The sequence below is a fragment of the Entelurus aequoreus genome, linkage group LG13, assembly GCF_033978785.1.
Source record: "Entelurus aequoreus isolate RoL-2023_Sb linkage group LG13, RoL_Eaeq_v1.1, whole genome shotgun sequence".
Taxonomy (NCBI): domain Eukaryota; kingdom Metazoa; phylum Chordata; class Actinopteri; order Syngnathiformes; family Syngnathidae; genus Entelurus; species Entelurus aequoreus.
Genome location: NC_084743.1, coordinates 40,700,110 through 40,716,093, shown reverse-complemented (window position 1 = coordinate 40,716,093; position 15,984 = coordinate 40,700,110). Strand labels below are relative to the sequence as shown.

Here is a 15,984-nt window from a genome sequence, read left to right as displayed (position 1 = left end):
CTTTGAGTTTGTTTGTTTGTTTGTTTACTTTGACACAGCATACACACATATTTCATTAGTTGCTCATTCAAACACTCACACACTACAACCTGACCATCTTCAAGCAAAACAACGACAAGTAAGCGTTGACAATTCCGTCCCGAGGTGTTCTTGCTTATATTTGTTTGAAAGCCGAGCAAACAGACATGATGTGAAATTACTTTTTTTTTTACATGCAGATTTCTTTTTACTTCAGCTTTCCACGATATTGCTTCCTGGAGAGAGTACCAAAGGCCATTACTTGGGGAAGAAAAATACCCTTATGGAGAAGACAAATATAACAACCAAAGAAAACAACTCCAAATCACAAGAAAAACAGAAGCAGGTCTATGAAAAGAGAGTTCTGAAGTACAAAGGTATTGTATACAGTGCTGGACTGGATTTTGCCAGATTTTACTGGGCTATATGTTATTCAGTCAATAACTGGCAAGCAGGTTACACTGTCCGATTTAAAAGGGCAACCTGAACAAAATAAATACAGTGTGGACCACATTAAGCCTTATAAAAGGAGCATAATTGATGGCCAAATTCCCACTGACCAGCAGATCCAACTCAACGAGCACAGCAATCAGTATGTACCTTTATTGTAAATGCAATCACAATTATACCAGTTCATACCTATTCAACAAATTATCTGTGGCTACACTATATCCAATTTCACTATTATGATTCTAATATATTGTCTTTTATTGTTTTTTTCACTTGTAGCCCAGAGTCTCCAGTCTTCAGTGAGGAATTGTGTCAGATCCAAGAGAGGCCAACAGTTATTCAGTTTGCACCCACGGGATAGTAATTGTAATTTACTTACACCTGCCTTTCACTGGAATACTTTTGTGACCAACACGGTGTCTGGCTTTAATATTGTCTTTGTAGCATCCATACGAATGAGGCTTCTGACCTTGTTTAAAAAATCACTTCCTCCTTTGAATAGATTGATATAGCTGTCTTTACTTTGTATATTTTACATGATTTTTGACTATCTTTATTCTTAACGAATATCCTCAAGAAACAAGTATCGTCACCCCGAACTGACAGCACTGAAGACGAAGGTTAGACGTTTAAAACAAAGTTATGACCTGTTGGTCATTTGGGTTGCCTTCGCCAGTTTGTGTATGATGGCAGTTTGGGCTGTTCCGTTACAAAGTTCTGACCTGTTGGTCATTGGGCTTACATTGCTAAAGCTCGAATACATTTACTGATTAACATTAATGTTGTGCTTTTAGTTCAAATGTTATGGGCTGCACAGGATCGAGGAAAAGTGGTGGCTCTTGTCGGTCCATATAAACTGTACGACACATCTTTCCGTACACTGGAAGGGACAACGTGGCTGGTTGATGATATAAGCGGTTACAATTAAATTTATTGTCAAAGAATAATAGGTTTTCCTTGTTAATGATTGTTTTTTTGTTTTTGCAATAAAGGTAATTGATGCATACATTTCCATGAAACATCAGGCAAGTGCTGGATATAAAATGATATGTTGAAGGCATATATTTAATCCTCCTCTGGAGTACAGTTACTGTTTAAAAGAGAAAAAATGGGTAATAACTAGAGATGTCCAATAATATCGGCCTGCCGATATAATCGGCTGATAAATGCTTTAAAATGTAATATCAGAAATTATCGGTATCGTTTTTTTTATTATCGGTATCGTTTTTTAATTTTATTTTATTTTTTTATTAAATTAACATAAAAAACACAGGATACACTTACAATTAGTGCACCAACCCAAAAAAACTCCCTCCCCCATTTACACTCATTCACACAAAAGGGTTGTTTCTTTCTGTTATTAATATTCTGGTTCCTACATTATATATCAATATATATCAATACAGTCTGCAAGGGATACAGTCCGTAAGCACACATGATTCTGCGTGCTTCTGGTCCACTAATAGTACTAACCTTTAACAGTTAATTTTACTCATTTTCATTAATTACTAGTTTCTATGTAACTGTTTTTATATTGTTTTACTTTCTTTTTTATTCAAGAAAATGTTTTTAATTTATTTATCTTATTTTATTATTTTTTTTAAAAAGGACCTTTTAAAGCCTACAAGGCTGTACCCAGACCACACTTTGGACTATCTGATCACATCTCAGCTTTTCTATATCCAGCGTACAGACAGCACCTCAAGCAAACCCCCCAGTGAGTAAAACTGTTAAAGTGTGTAATGAAGACACTGAACTAGTGCTTCAGGACTGCTTTGGGAGTACAGACTGGGACATGTTCAAAACTGCTGCTCAGAGGGATGACGGTACTGTGGACAACCTACTCAGTGGCCTAAGGGTTAGAGTGTCCGCCCTGAGATCGGTAGGTTGTGAGGCCGAGTCATACCAAAGACTATAAAAATGGGACCCATTACCTCCCTGCTTGGCACTCAGCATCAAGGGTTGGAATTGGGGGTTAAATCACCAAAAATTATTCCTGGGCGCGGCACAGCTGCTGCCCACTGCTCCCCTCACCTCCCAGGGGGTGAACAAGGGGATGGGTCAAATGCAGAGGACAAATTTCACCACACCTAGTGTGTGTGTGACAATCATTGGTACTTTAACTTTAACTTTGACATAGAGGAATTTGCTTCCAGTGTAACTGGCTACATCAGCACATGTGTGGAAAACATTGTTCCCACAAAACAATACAAGATATACCCAAACCAAAAACCCTGGATTAACTGTGATGTTCGGTCCAAGCTACATTGCCCACTCCACTGCATTTGTTTCAGGCAACGCTGAGGACTACATGAAGGCCCGATATGACCTGCGTAAATCCATGAGCGAGGCCAAGGGACAATACAGACAAAAGCTGGAGGGATTCTACTCCACCACAGATTCCCGGCGCATGTGGCAAGGCCTGCAACACATCACAGACTACAAACAGGGGAGCAGGGGGGTCAGAAACAGCCAACTCTCACTGCCAGATAGCTGAATGAGTTCTTACGCCCGCTTCAAGGTCCTCAACACCAACCAACAGAGAGGGGTTCTGACCACGGAGCGCACGCAGGACCCACCACTCACTGTGACAACAGCAGAAGTACGTACAGTTCTGAGGAGAACAAACACACGGAAGGCAGCCGGCCCAGACAACATCCCTGGCCAGGCCCTCAGGGTCTGTTCATCAGAGCTGGCTGACGTACTTGCTGACATATACAACTTGTCACTAGCACAGGCTGTTGTGCTCACCTGCTTCAAGACCACCACTATCATGCCCCTGTCAAAGAAAAACACTGTGACCTGTCTGAATGACTATCGCCCTGTTGCACTCACCCCAATAGTGATGAAGTGCTTCGAGAGGATAGTCATGTCACACATCAAGAAGACCATCCCAGACACATTGGACCCTGTACAGTTTGCCTACCGGCAGAACCGGTCCACTGAGGATGCAGTCAACACCGTCATCCACACCACCTCACCCACTTAGAGGGCAAGGACACTTATGCCAGGCTATTATTCATCGACTACAGCTCTGCTTTTAACACGGTCATCCCACAAAAACTCACTGCTAAACTCCTCACTGTTGGTCTGACACCGGCTCTCTGTGACTGGGTCCTGAACTTTCTCACAAACCGGCCCCAGTCAGTCAGAGTCGGCAACCAGACATCAGGCACAAAGGTTCTAAGCACAGGGACCCCCCAAGGCTGCGTGCTGAGCCCCTTATTGTACACCCTCTTCACACACGACTGTGTGGCCTCCCAGAACAACACCAGTATCATCAAGTTTGCAGATGATACTACGGTCGTATCATATCAGCTCGTACATCCCTTCTGTACGAGCTGAGGCAGCGTACAGAAGGGAGGTAGCGGAACTGGTGGCCTGGTGTCAGGATAATAATCTCTCCTTGAACACAGACAAGACCAAGGAGATTATTATTGACCAACGGAGAAGGAGTGCACAGTACACACCTCTGTACATAGGGGAGACAGAGGTGGACAGGGTGAAAACCTTTAAATTCCTCAAGACCCACATCAGCGAGGACCTCACCTGGGATCACAACACCCAACAAACAATAAAGAAAGCACAGCAGCGACTGTACTTCCTAAGAAGGCAGAGAAAATTTGGCATGCCACCCAAAATTCTCAGTAACTTCTATAGAAGTACGGTTGAGAGTGTCCTTACCAGCTCAATCACGGTCTGGTATGGAAACTGCACTGCTAAGGACAGGAAGGCACTCCAGCGAGTTTTTAAAACTGCTCAGTACATATCAGGAGCAGCCTTCCCCTCACTACAGGACATGTACTCTACCAGGGCACCAGGAGAGCACACAACATCATAAAGGACAGTACACACCCCCAGCACAGTCTCTTCAGCCTCCTACCATCAGGCAGACGATACAGGAGCCTGAAATCCAGGACTACGAGACTGACAAAACAGTTTCTACCAACAGGCCATCAGGCTTGTGAATGCCAACTTGTGAATGCTAGCTACCCCCCCCCCCCACCCCTCCCGTTTTACTTGTATCTTTTTTTAACAAAAGACAGCTACCATGACCACCCCCGAACTGTGAACCATCACTGTAGACACTTTTCACCTTTGATCACTAAAGACACTTTATCTGCTGCTGTGACCCAATGTTACTTACTGTGCCTTTTATATAATGTTTATTTATTTATTTTTTTAAATTTTTAAATTTTTTATTTTATTTTAGCTAAGTATCGTGTGACTTGTTGAAGAGTGCACTAGCAAAGTAAGATTTTCATTGTACGGCAAACTGTCTGTTTAACTGTGCATATGACAATAAACAATCTTGAATCTTGAATCTTCACCATACCTGGTTGTCCAAAGTAGGCATAATAATGTGTTAATTCCACGACTGTATATATCGGTATCGGTTGATATCGGTATCGGTAATTAAGAGTTGGACAATATCGGAATATTGGATATCGGCAAAAAGCCATTATCGGACATCCCTAGTAATAACCCATTTGTTCTCTTTTAAACAGAAGCTCGTTCATCATTTAGTGCTGTGGTCGCTGGACGCCTGTTTTCGGAACAATGTCAACCTTTTAAAAGCATTATGTTTATTAGCTAGCAATATTGCCAACAATCAGTAGCCTGAATTAAAAATGACTTGGCATTTGTTTTTCAGTGGACATTTCCAGTGGAAGGGCGATGGGTTCACTCGATCTTAGTGGTCAGTGCCTCATATATTTTCTTTAGAGGAATTGTTAGCATGTATTAATTGGGCATTTCTGCCAACCTGATGCAACCAGTTAAACTTTATGAAGAAAATGTGTCAGGCTGTGATGGAATAACATGAATTGAGTAAAAATGTACAGGTTGTCAACATGTCAGAGAGGACACTACTACATTGATCAATTTGGAAAAGCAGAGGACCACAAGCGGAAGATCCTACGAAATTGGAGGTAACAGCTTGTGAAAGTTTCACTGTAAAAACTAAGGTCAAATGTTAAAATGCCAATTACAGATTTTCAAGCTTTGTCTTTTTTGTGGGACGAGAATATCTCATATCTTGCCAATACATCTTGAACAATAATTGGGAACTTCTTGAAGATAAAAGGCCAAGGAGACAAGTGGACTGCAAAAACTGCTTCCTACCAGAATGAGCAGGATTGCAGTGCCTGCTGGATTTTGGTGTTGAAGGTAAAGATTTCAATTAGGAATGTTTGTAGAAAACTGTTTCATACTCCCTTGTCAGCCAATCATATGTAACTAAATGCATCCAATTTTTTTTTGCAGTTTGCCGAAGAGTTTCTGCACCACCATGGTGTCTTAAGCACCAAAACCGATGCAGCAGCTGTTTTGGAGGCTCGGTTGGGAGTAGCAAGTTCCCTCTTACAGGCTGATATGTAATATATAGTCCCTGAACCCGCTGCTGAATCCTAAAATCCCCCCCACACATAATACATCATTGCTTTTTTGCTACATCTTTTTTTTTAGGGCGCACAACAGTGTGCAAACACACTTGCATCGGTGACTGCCCGACTTCAACCAGCTGGGCACCATGTTTTCTCCGCTGCACTTTAATAAAGTTCCTTTGATTTGATTTTGCCCCATGTTCAATGTGTTCAATATCTGGTGTGTTAGTGGGAGCGTTATTTGATGGCTAAATATGCCTGTCAAAATGTTTTATACCATTAATTACTAAACCAGTTAGAAAGCACAAACCTGTGCCAAGGCATCCCTGAAGTAAAGTAAATGACATTAGCCAACAGAGGTCAGCAGAAGGCCATAGAGCAAATCTGGATATAGGGCCATTTGTTTCCTCTGCACAATAGGCATAAAAATCTAATTTATTGTAGTTATTTTTAGCATTATTTTACATTCCAGGAAACAAACGGTATGAAGCTTAAGTAACCTAAAATGCATGAATGGTTAGTAGGACTGTGAATCTTTGGGTGTCCCACAATTCGATTCAATATCGATTCTTGGGGTCACGATTAGATTATAAATCGATTTTTTTTTTACGATTAGACGCGATTCTCGATTCAAAAATGATATTTTTCCGATTCAAAACGATTCTCTATCCATTCAATACATAGGATTTCAGCAGGATCTGCCCCAGTCTGCTGACATGCAGGCAGAGTAGTAGATTTTTGTAAAAAGCTTTTATAATTGTAAAGGACAATGTTTTATCAACTTATTGCAATAATGTAAATTTGTTTCAACTACAAACCCCGTTTCCATATGAGTTGGGAAATTGTGTTCGATGTAAATATAAACGGAATAATATGATTTGCAAATCCTTTTCAACCCATATTCAATTGAATGCACTACAAAGACAAGATATTTGATGTTCAAACTCATAAACATTTTTTTTTTTTTTGCAATTAATAATTAACTTAGAATTTCATGGCTGCAATACGTGCCAAAGTAGTTGGGAAAGGGCATGTTCACCACTGTGTTACATCACCTTTTCTTTTAACAACACTCAATAAACGAATGGGAACTGAGGAAACTAATTGTTGAAGCTTTGAAAGTGGAATTCTTTCCCATTCTTGTTTTATGTAGAGCTTCAGTCATTCAACAGTCCGGGGTCTCCGCTGTCGTATTTTACGCTTCATAATGCGCCACACATTTTCAATGGGAGATAGGTCTGGACTGCAGGCGGGCCAGGAAAGTACCCGCACTCTTTTTTTACGAAGCCACGCTGTTGTAACATGTGCTGAATGTGGCTCGGCATTGTCTTGCTGAAATAAGCAGGGGCGTCCATGAAAAAGACGGCGCTTAGATGGCAGCATATGTTGTTCCAAAATCTGTATGTACCTTTCAGCATTAATGGTGCCTTCACAGATGTGTAAGTTACCCATGCCTTGGGCACTAATACACCCCCATACCATCACAGATGCTGGCTTTTGAACTTTGCGTCGATAACAGTCTGGATGGTTCGCTTCCCCTTTGGTCCGGATGACACGATGTCGAATATTTCCAAAAACAATTTGAAATGTGGACTCGTCAGACCACAGAACACTTTTCCACTTTGTATCACTCCATCTTAGATGAGCTCGGGCCCAGAGAAGCCGGCGGCGTTTCTGGATGTTGTTGATAAATGGCTTTCGCTTTGCATAGTAGAGCTTTAACTTGCACTTACAGATGTAGCGACAAACTGTATTTAGTGACAGTGGTTTTCTGAAGTGTTCCTGAGCCCATGTGGTGATATCCTTTAGAGATTGATGTCGGTTTTTGATACAAACTGATCAAAGGTCACGGTCATTCAATGTTGGTTTCCGGCTATGCCGCTTACGTGGAGTGATTTCTCCGGATTGTAGTAGAATTTCTGACCTTTGACCTATATTGCATGTCTAATGGGAATGTACGCTCATTTGATTTATTTCCTATTCTGTGCCAGTGGGACAAAAGTGAATGTTAAGTCGTGCCAACCTGTCTACAGAATGTGTTGACTGTCTAAAGGATTCGAGTTGTTATGGAACAGATAGGGAAAAGATAAAAGACATTGACGCACTCGATAAGGAACGATGACGCACAAAAGACATATAAAAAATGGCAGAAGACCGGAACTCGAGGGTGATTTTGGCTTGTGTGTGTCTTGTTTGCTCCGGAGTAACTTGTGGTTTGTCTGCACGACCAACTCAATTCAACCTGCACTTCTGATAATGGGTAAATCAATTTGTTGTACTAAACTACTTTTGTTGCCTGCTTAAGCTTCGGACAATCCACTACAGATTCTCTGAACATTTTGATGATATTATGGACCGTAGATGTTGAAATCCCTAAATTTCTTGCAATTGCACTTTGAGAAACGTTGTTCTTAAACTGTTTGACTATTTGCTCACGCATTTGTTGACAAAGGGGTGTATTTCGCCCCATCCTTTCTTGTGAAAGACTGAGCATTTTTTGGGAAGCTGTTTTTATACCCAATCATGGCACCCACCTGTTCCCAGTTAGCCTGCACACCTGTGGGATGTTCCAAATAAGTGTTTGATGAGCATTCCTCAACTTTATCAGTATTTATTGCCACCTTTCCCAACTTCTTTGTCACGTGTTGCTGGCATCAAATTCTAAAGTTAATGATTATTTGCACAAAAAAAAAAAAGTTTATCAGTTTGAACATCAAATATGTTGTCTTTGTAGCATATTCAACTGAATATGGGTTGAAAATGATTTGCAAATCATTGTATTCCGTTTATATTTACAGCTAACACAATTTCCCAACTCATATGGAAATGGGGTTTGTATTAAATGAACCAAAAATATGACTTATTTTACCTTTGTGAAAATATTGGACACAGCGTGTCGTCAAGCTTATGAGATGTGATGCAAGTGTAAGCCACTGTGACACTATTGTTCTTTTTTTATTTATTTTTTATTTTCTTTTTTTTATAAATGTCTAATGATAATGTCAATAAGGGATCTTTAATCACTGCTATGTTGAAATTGTAACTAATATTGATACTGTTGTTGATAATATTCATTTTTGTTTCACTACTTTTGGATTGTTCTGTGTCGTGTTTGTGTCTCCTCTCAATTGCTGTGTTTATTGCTGTTCTGAGTGTTGCTGGGCCGGGTTTGGTTTTGGAATTGGATTGCATTGTTATGGTATTGCTGTGTATTGTTTCGTTGGATTGATTAATAAAAAATAAAAATAAAATAAATTTAAAAAAATAAAAATAAAAAATAGATTTTTGAAAAATGAGAATTGATACTGAATTGCACAACGTGAGAATCGCGATTTGAATTCGAATTGATTTTTTCCCACACCCCTAATGGTTAGGGTTAACCCTCACCCTGTACGGTGGCATAATTACTTCCAACAATAATTGCTTTGACAAACTCTTTTACGAATAATAAAAACTTATGTTTCCAAAATACTAGAGTTGTACGGTATACCGGTACCAGTAAAATACGCGGTACTAATTAATCAAAAACGATACTGTGCTCCATTTTTTTTAATGGGAATACGGCGCGCCGTCGTCACGTCGTGACATTCTCCACTGTTGTTTTCCTCTGTATGCAGATGTGGAGGTTGCCCCCCAGTGGGTTCTTTGGACCACCACACACCAACATGAGAGCCCGGTTCAGGTTCACAATGAAGATTTATTTTCCTCAATAGAGTCTCTTTGTGTTGCTTTTCAGCAATTGTTTGTCCGTGTCTGTCACACTCTCGCTCTCACTCCAACTCCAACTCCGTCTCTCCTCCTGGCTGCTGCTTATAACAGAGTGACAGGGGATTAGATAACAAGGCCCAGGTGGGCCATCTATGCACCTGTCGCTGATTTCGAGGCCGGTCCTGGCACACCCCGCTTTGCTGCAGGCCTGCAGGCCACGCCCCCCTCCACAGCAGATTTCCCACGTCCGCGGGCAATCTCCTGCACTTGTGCATTCACTTCTTCAGACTGTCAAACAATCTGTATAGTTTGGGTTAGCGTCAAACCAGCCTCCAGCTGCAGTTTGCGCGACAGGTCCTTATCCACGATACCCACAACTATGTGGTCACGAATGTGGTCATCCCTCGCTGCTCCAAAGTCACAGTGTTCGGATAAATCATAAAGAGCTCTGATAAACATTTCAACTTTGTCACCGGGCCGCTGTCCTCTCTGGTAGAAACATCGCGCTTGTGGATCACATTTTGTTTGGGATAAAAGTACTCGTCGTATTTTCCTAACACAACGTCAAATTTCTTCTGATCATCGTCTGACAACGTGAACGACTTGAAAATGTTGTTTGGCTCTGGACCCATGGCATATATCAGGCAACTGACCTGTACTTCGCCGTCCTCCTTTGCTAGTTTTGTTGCTATGCGATACCATAGGAAACATTGTTTCCAATCTCCCCATTCATTTGGGAGGTCGAACGCAAAACTATTAAATTTGGCCATCTTCTTGCAGGGACGTGACTGTCCGTCCCTTCTGACACCACGTAATAAAGTTCAAACGAAAGGTATAATACAATGAAGAACTTTACTGAGTGAACATGAAAAACACTTTTACGACTAACTGATACATAGTAACCAGGCTAGCAGGCCTGGTTTACGGCAGCCGTCGCAACGTTCTTAAAGCAACAGCAGCACACACACATACATATACACATACATATACACAACATATATGACATCCATGGCGACAAATATGTTTCCTACAAGTGTCATCCCTGCAGGACGATAAATAGCTAAACATGCTTCACTACACACCGTATAGCTCACCGGCGTCAAAATGTAAACAAACGCCATTGGTGGATCTACACCTGACATCCACTGTAATGATACCATGAACAAGAGCGTATCTAGTCAATACTACTATGATTACATCGATATTTTTTTGTCAGGTTCAAACATCTGATGACATCTATTAATCAGACAAGAAGCAAGGAATCATGCAGAGACAGAGTTCAATTTAGCTCGAGGAGACACGTGTTTTGGGCTGTACCTAGTTACAGATCCAAACTACGTTCTAAAGAAAAAGCCCGCGGCCTCCTCTATTTATTAGGAAATGGCCCTATTACATCACGGTGACTGAGGTAAGGGGGTTAATCTCGACAACTCCAATTAGGCACAATATTATGATTATACAAAGAAGCAAATATGTTGACACTTGGTGCTATCGCCCAGGCTCCACTTTGTCTGGTCCCGGAACTCAATGTTCGGCCTTGGCAGCCAGCAGGCCGAGTCTGAACACAGCACTGATAAAGAGGGCTGGCAATCTTTTTGGACTGCCAGCTTTGCACAGATACAAAAATACAATTTCAGCACAATTGACAATAATTTATAGCAATGGCCCTTAAGCATTAAAGGCCTACTGAAACCCACTACTACCGACCACGCAGTCTGATAGTTTATATATCAATGATGAAATCTTAACATTGCAACACATGCCAATACGGCAGGGTTAACTTAAAATTGCAATTTTAAATTTCCCGCCACACTTCCGGTTGAAAACGTCTAGATATGATGACGTATGCGCGTTACCAATACTTCCGCATCAGTTGATGCGGAAGTATTGGTACCCCATTGAATACAATACAAAAAAGCTCTGTATTCATTTCAAAATTCCACAGTATTCTGGACATCTGTGTTGGTGAATCTTTTGCAATTTGTTTAATGAACAATGGAGACTGCAAAGAAGAAAGTTGTAGGTGGGATCGGTGTATTAGCGGCGGACTACAGCAACACAACCAGGAAGACAGAGATGGATAGCAGACGCGTTAGCCGGCGAACTCACCTTAACTTCCTCCGTCTCACCGACCGCATCTGTGATCGGGTGAAGTCCTTCGTCGCACCGTCGATCGCTGGAATGCAGGTGAGCACGGGTGTTGATGAGCAGATGAGGGCTGGCTGGCGTAGGTGGATAGCTAATGTTTTTAGCATAGCTCTGTGCTGTCTGGTTGCTAAGTTAGCTTCAATGGTGTCGTTAGCAACAGCATTGTTAACCTTCGCCAGGCTGGAAAGCATTAACCGTGTATTTACATGTCCCTGGTTTAATAGTATTGTTGATCTTCTGTCTATCCTTCCAGTCAGGAATTTATTTATTTTGTTTCTATATGCAGTTAAGCACGATGCTATCACGTTAGCTCCGTAGCTAAAGTGTTTCGTCCATGTATTGTCGTGGAGATAAAAGTCACTGTGAATGTCCATTTCGCGTTCTCGACTCTCATTTTCAAGAGGATATAGTATCCGAGGTGGTTTAAAATACAAATCCGTGATCCACAATAGAAAAAGGAGAGACTGTGGAATCCAATGAGCCAGCTTGTATATAAGTTACGGTCAGAGCGAAAAAAGATATGTCTTGCACTGCATTATAGTACTTCACTCGAACGTTCCTCATCCACAAATATTTCATCCTCACTCAAATTAATGGGGTAATCGTCGCTTTCTCGGTCCGAATCGCTCTAGCTGCGTTGAAAACAATAGGAAAATGTGAGGGGCCTTTCAATTGACTACGTCACGCTACTTCCGGTAGGGGTAAGGCTTTTTTTTTTATCAGATACCAAAAGTTGCGATCTTTATCATCGTTGTTCTCTACTAAATCCTTTCAGCAAAAATATGGCAATATCGCGAAATGATCAAGTATGACACATAGAATGGATCTGCTATCCCCGTTTAAATAAAAAAAATCATTTCAGTAGGCCTTTAAGTTAGTGTGATAATATATACATTATTATTCTAACGTTTTCCCTCCTGTTTATCACATAACTTCCCCAGAATCTTCTTATCCCCAATAACTTCTTCTTGTGATTTTCAGTTAATTGTTCATTTCTTTAGGGCCAAGTTATGTTTTACACTCAGAGTTCAACGTCATCATACTTTCATATTTGTTCTATACATATAGTCACCAGGGTCTGGAAACAGATCAGGAAAACCGTCCAGGCAGGTATCCTCGTCATCAGATTCATCTTTCTTGTGGTCCGCCAGAAGGTGCATCTGAACAGTTCTATCATCTGCTGGGCTAATCGCTGTGGTGATCAGACGGTTAAGCAGAGAACGCAGACAGGGATACAACAACATCCACACAACGTCAGTATTGCTGCAAACACAGCCATAGATACTAGAATTGGTGATATCAAGGACTTTTATTTGCCGAACACATCCAACCATCCATCCCACATAGATGAGTGCTCTTCCATTTTACCGTTGAGGGTGCGAAGGCCTTCCAGTGCTCTGGTCAGGCTATCTTCTGCATCAGTGTATTTTGGTATGAAGTACAACACTGTTCACCCAATATTGCGCACACATCTCCTTTTTCCGCTAACAACATGTCTGGCGCCATACGGTTTTGAAAGGCCATAAGGGAGGTTGCGGCGAGTTGATCAGCGATGACTTCAAGTCTGGCCTTTGTCCAATTTCCTAATCTCTGTACTGTAATTCTGTCAACATTCTTATAAACATCCCTTTTTTTTTCTAAGGACAGTCTCGTGCGAAATGCCCTTCTTTGCCACAACGCCAACATGCAGTAGGGTGTAACTGCTGTTGTTGTTGCTCTCTACCACGTCCTCTATTTTGGTTGTAATAGACTGTAATAGACAGGTCTGCGTTTTTTTGGGTCCCTTTTCCCATTTTGAGAATTTGGAGTAATACGTCGTCCCCTACAGAGCCGAACTTGTCGAATACTTAAGGAATACTTTTGTCTTTGTTGTAAGATAGTGGTTTAATTTATTATTGTGGTACACGTCGCTTCTACTGGAGGTTGTCCCCCCAGTGGAGATGTCTTGCCTAGAGTTTCCACAATAACCCACTATTACTTCTTACAACTTTAATATGGAGTGATGGCGATTACTCCCACACACTCTCACATTCACACCTTTCACACTTGTTTTACAGACTTTTCAGTTTTTGCGGACGCCGCCTTCCTTCAGAATATTGGCCTCTTCAGTTTTAGAATTTTCGTTTTTTGTGTGGACTTCACTGTCCTTAATATTGGCTTATTTTCAATTTTTAATTTTACGGAATTTTCTGTTTTTTTGCGGACTCAGCTATTCTTTTGATTATTGGCCTTTTTACCTGTTAGAGCCTAGGATTTACAGGGTTTGTCTATGCATCGTAACCCTCAGTCACACACTTTTTCTATGCGTCGTAACCCTCAGTCACCCGCTTTTTTCCTTTGTAATTCAAAACGTACTCACTGAACTCTGCGTTCCTCCCTCTTATCCTCGGTTTTCCCGTCAATCCTCAAATCCCAGCTGGAGAGAAGAAAACCATCTCCGCAATGGGGAGATGGTTGCCATGGCCACGGTCTGTCTTTTTTCACCCCTCCTGCTGGAATCGTCAGATGTGTTGGAATCCTACTCGAAGGACCAAGAAGATGTCAGGTTCAAACACCGATGACATCTATTAGACAAGACAAGAAGCAAAGGAATCAAACAGAGACAGGATTCAATTTAGCTCATGAGGAGAAACGTCTGGGGCTGCACACTCAGCTACAGCCTCCCACCACGCTCTGAAGGCAGTCCCAACCAACGCGCTCCTCCTTTATTTGGGCATTTTCTGATTACATTACATTACATTACGCAGCTGCTCCTAAGGGGAGGGGGTTCATAAACAGTTCAAAGAAAAGGTGCCTGGAGCGGTGTCAGGTTTCCCCCTCTCTGCTTTGTAGACCTCGGGTCATGACAAGGTCTTCCTGTGGCTGTCCAATAGATCAAAGAAACCGACACCTCCACATCGCATCCCATCGCACAGAGTGGAGTTTTACCAGCGGTAGGCCTTTTGCTTGATAAGAACAAAGACAGCTTTTGTCAAAAAATCAATTTCTGGGGGGAATTGAGGGGATTATTATGATGCGTTCAAGAATCTTACGGCCTGAGGGAAGAAGCTGTTACAGAATCTGGAGGTTCTGCTTCTGAGGCTGCGGAACATCTTTCTAGAGTCCAGCAGTGAAAACAGTCCTTGGTGGGGGTGAGAGGAGTCTCTGCAGATTTTCTGAGCTCTGGTCAGGCAGCGGCTTTTTGCGATCTCCTGGATAGGAGGAAGAGGAGTCCTGATGATCTTTTCCGCCATCCTCACCACTCTCTGGAGAGACTTCCAGTCTGAGGCACTGCAGGCTCCAGTCCAGACAGAGATGCAGGGTAGCTTTATAGTCCGTGATGACCTGTATGCCCTGCCACATTCGTTTAGTCTTCGTGGGGGTTTTCAAAGAAGTCCTGCACTTTCTGACTGTGAGCACGCTTTGCAACCCTAATGGCACGGTTCAGGTTAGCTATGGCTGTTTTTAGTGCTACTATGTCGCCAGACTTAAAAGCCTTCTTCCGAGCCTTCAGCATTGCATGTACCGCACTGTTCATCCAGGGTTTCTCGTTGGCCCGTGTGGGGATGTTCTTGATCACACTAACATCCTCCATGCACTTCTGAATGTATGCAGACACAGACTCTGCATACTCCTCCACACATGTGTGATGATTGTCGGTGGCGGCTGCCTTGAACATGTCCCAGTCTGTGCTTTTGAAGCAGTCTTGTAATGCTTCCATTGCTCCCTCTGGTCAGGTCCTCACCTGCTTCACTGTAGCTTGCTTTCTGATCAGCAGGGGCTTGTATGCAGGAATTAGCATCACAGATAGATGGTCTGAGGAGCCGAGGTGGGGGCGGGGTGCAGCTTTAAACGCATGTTTAATATTGCTGTAGACCATGTCCAACATGCTTCCACCCCGGTTGCAAAATTCACATATTGATGGAAATGAGGGAACACTGTTTTCATGTTAGCTAGGAAAGAAAAGTTTGGCAGAGTTTTTATTGACTGGCATGCATACACAGGTAATATAGCAAGTGCATCTATTTTTTACAAGCAGTCTGCAGAGATGGAATGAATCAACAGTACTATTGGGAAAAACTACTGCATTACAACACTCCCACTTAGTTTTTTCAATGACGTTGAACTTTGACACAGCACTCACTGCTTGAGCTATGTCTGGTCGCGTGGCCATTGCAGCATACAGTAGACTTCCCACCATTGACTGATAGGTATGCTGGTCCACTTGCTTACTGACACTATCGCTTTCTCAATTGAACATTGGCATCGGTAGGAGTTGCCACAGGATTTGCATTAT

At 42.0% G+C, this 15,984-nt stretch overlaps 1 long non-coding RNA gene across 3 annotated transcripts; it reads left to right on the top strand.

Moving 5' to 3' along the window:
• Window positions 1-564: 564 nt before the first annotated feature.
• Window positions 565-5,837, top strand: LOC133663852 (uncharacterized). Of its 3 annotated transcripts, XR_009828424.1 has the most exons (6): window positions 565-610; window positions 748-834; window positions 5,123-5,167; window positions 5,313-5,399; window positions 5,462-5,637; window positions 5,734-5,837. It is a non-coding gene; the product is annotated as an uncharacterized LOC133663852 (long non-coding RNA). The 3 variants fall into 3 exon arrangements; XR_009828425.1 differs by lacking the exons at window positions 565-610; window positions 748-834 and having other exon boundaries at window positions 4,680-5,167; window positions 5,548-5,637; XR_009828423.1 differs by lacking the exons at window positions 565-610; window positions 748-834 and having other exon boundaries at window positions 4,680-5,167.
• The last annotated feature ends 10,147 nt before the right edge of the window (window positions 5,838-15,984 follow it).